Genomic DNA, 3,050 nt, shown 5'->3' on the forward strand with positions numbered 1-3,050 from the left:
GTAAAAAGGGGGCCTGGCTGTAAAAAGGGGGACTGGCTTCCGCAATGTGTAAAAAGGGGGACTGGCTGCCGCAATGTGTAAAAAGGGAGCCTAGCTGCCGCAATGTGTAAAAAGGGGGCCTGGCTGCCGCAATGTGTAAAAAGGGGGACTGGCTGCCGTAATGTGTAAAAAGGGGGACTGGCTGCCGCAATGTGTATAAAGGGGGACACCGTCTGCCGTAATGTGTAAAAACGGGGACGCTGTCTGCTGTAATGTGTAAAAAAGGGGACGCTGTCTGCCGCAATGTGTAAAAAGGGGGACTGGCTGCCGCAATGTGTTAAAAGGGAGACTGTCTGCTGTAATGTGTAAAAAGGGGGACGCTGTCTGCTGTAATGTATAAAAGGGGCTCTACCTGGTGTAGTGGCGCTACTGTGCAGCGTAATTTGAATAATGTAGACTACTGTGCACCGTAGTATGAATTGCTATTATTTTGTGGCCACGCCCCTTCCACGTGAAGCCACGCCCCTATAAATTTTACACGCGCCTACGGCGCGCACTGCCCCTGTCTCACATGGAGGGGGCGCCACTGTCGTTTCTTGCACACAGCGCTAAAATGCCTAGTTACGGCACTGGCCAGGACACTACCACTGGTCTGATGCAGCACAACACAGCAACACTGTAGGGGACTTGTTGTTGTTGTTATTATTATTATTATTATTATTATTATTATAATACAGCAGCAGTGGACATATAGCAGCAGCGTATACCACTGTGACTGCCTGATCACTGGAATGACTGATGGTCAGGACACTACCACTGGTCAGATGCAGCACAAAACAGCAACACTGTAAGGGACTTGTTGTTGTTGTTGTTGTTGTTGTTATTATATGGCAGCAGTGGACATATAGCATCAGCGTATACCACTGTGACTGCCTGGTCACTGGATTGACTGATGGCCTGGACACTACCACTGGCCTGATGCAGCCCAACACAGCAACACTGAACTGATTCAGCACAACATAGCAGCAATGGACATATGGCACCAAGAGGACACAAACACTGTGACTGCCTGGTCACTGGAATGACTGATGGCCAGGACACTACCACTGGTCTGATGCAGCACAACATAGCAACACTGTTGGGGACTTGTTGTTGTTATTATTATTATTATTATTATTATTATTATTATTATAATACAGCAGTAGTGGACATATAGCAGCAGCGTATACCACTGTGACTGCCTTGTCACTGGAATGACTGATGGCCAGGACATTACCACTGGTCTGATACAGCACAAAACAGCAACACTGTAAGGGACTTGTTGTTGTTATTATTATTATTATTATTATTATTATTAAAATTATTATTATTATTATTATTATTATTATTATAATTATATGGCAGCAGTGGACATAAAGCAGCAGCGTATACCACTGTGACTGCCTGGTCACTGGATTGACTGATGGCCACGACACGACAACTGGTCTGATGCAGCACAACACAGCAACACTGAACTGATGCAGCACAACACAGCAGCAATGGACATATAGCAGCAAGAGGACACAAACACTGTGACTGCCTGGTCACTGGAATGACTGATGGCTGATGCACAGGACACTACCACTGGACTGGTGCAGCAAAATACTAGAGATGAGCGGGTTCGGTTTCTCTGAATCCGAACCCGCACGAACTTCATGTTTTTTTTCACGGGTCCGAGCGACTCGGATCTTCCCGCCTTGCTCGGTTAACCCGAGCGCGCCCGAACGTCATCATGACGCTGTCGGATTCTCGCGAGACTCGGATTCTATATAAGGAGCCGCGCGTCGCCGCCATTTTCACACGTGCATTGAGATTGATAGGGAGAGGACGTGGCTGGCGTCCTCTCCATTTAGATTAGAAGAGAGAGAGAGAGAGAGAGAGAGAGAGAGAGATTGACCTGATTTACTGGAGATTAGGAGTACTGTAGAACTGTAGAGAGTGCAGAGTTTACTAGTGACTGACCACAGTGACCACCAGACAGTGCAGTTTTATTTAATATATCCGTTCTCTGCCTGAAAAAAACGATACACAGTGACTCAGTCACATACCATATCTGTGTGCACTGCTCAGCCCAGTGTGCTGCATCATCTATGTATATATCTGACTGTGCTCAGCTCACACATCTTATAATTGTGGGGGAGACTGGGGAGCACTGCAGTGCCAGTTATAGGTTATAGCAGGAGCCAGGAGTACATATTATTATTAAAATTAAACAGTGCACACTTTTGCTGCAGGAGTGCCACTGCCAGTGTGACTGACCAGTGACCTGACCACACTGACCACCAGTATAGTTAGTAGTATAGTATACTATATTGTGATTGCCTGAAAAAGTTAAACACTCGTATCTGACTGTGCTCAGCTCACACATCTTATAATTGTGGGGGAGACTGGGGAGCACTGCAGTGCCAGTTATAGGTTATAGCACGAGCCAGGAGTACATATTATTATTAAAATTAAACAGTGCACACTTTTGCTGCAGGAGTGCCACTGCCAGTGTGACTGACCAGTGACCTGACCACACTGACCACCAGTATAGTTAGTAGTATAGTATACTATATTGTGATTGCCTGAAAAAGTTAAACACTCGTCGTGTGACTTCACTTGTGTGGTGTTTTTTTTTTTATTCTATAAAAAACTCATTCTGCTGACAGACAGTGTCCAGCAGGTCCGTCATTATATAATATATACCTGTCCGGCTGCAGTAGTGATATATATATATTTTTTATATCATTATTTATCATCCAGTCGCAGCAGACACAGTACGGTAGTTCACGGCTGTAGCTACCTCTGTGTCGGCACTCGGCAGTCCGTCCATAATTGTATACCACCTACCCGTAGTTTTTTTTTCTTTCTTCTTTATACATACATACTACTACTACATCTCTTTATCAACCAGTCTATATTAGCAGCAGACACAGTACAGTACGGTAGTCCATGGCTGTAGCTACCTCTGTGTCGGCACTCGGCAGTCCGTCCATAATTGTATACCACCTACCCGTGGTTTTTTTTTCTTTCTTCTTTATACATACATA

The sequence above is a fragment of the Pseudophryne corroboree genome, chromosome 1 (assembly GCF_028390025.1).
Source record: "Pseudophryne corroboree isolate aPseCor3 chromosome 1, aPseCor3.hap2, whole genome shotgun sequence".
Taxonomy (NCBI): domain Eukaryota; kingdom Metazoa; phylum Chordata; class Amphibia; order Anura; family Myobatrachidae; genus Pseudophryne; species Pseudophryne corroboree.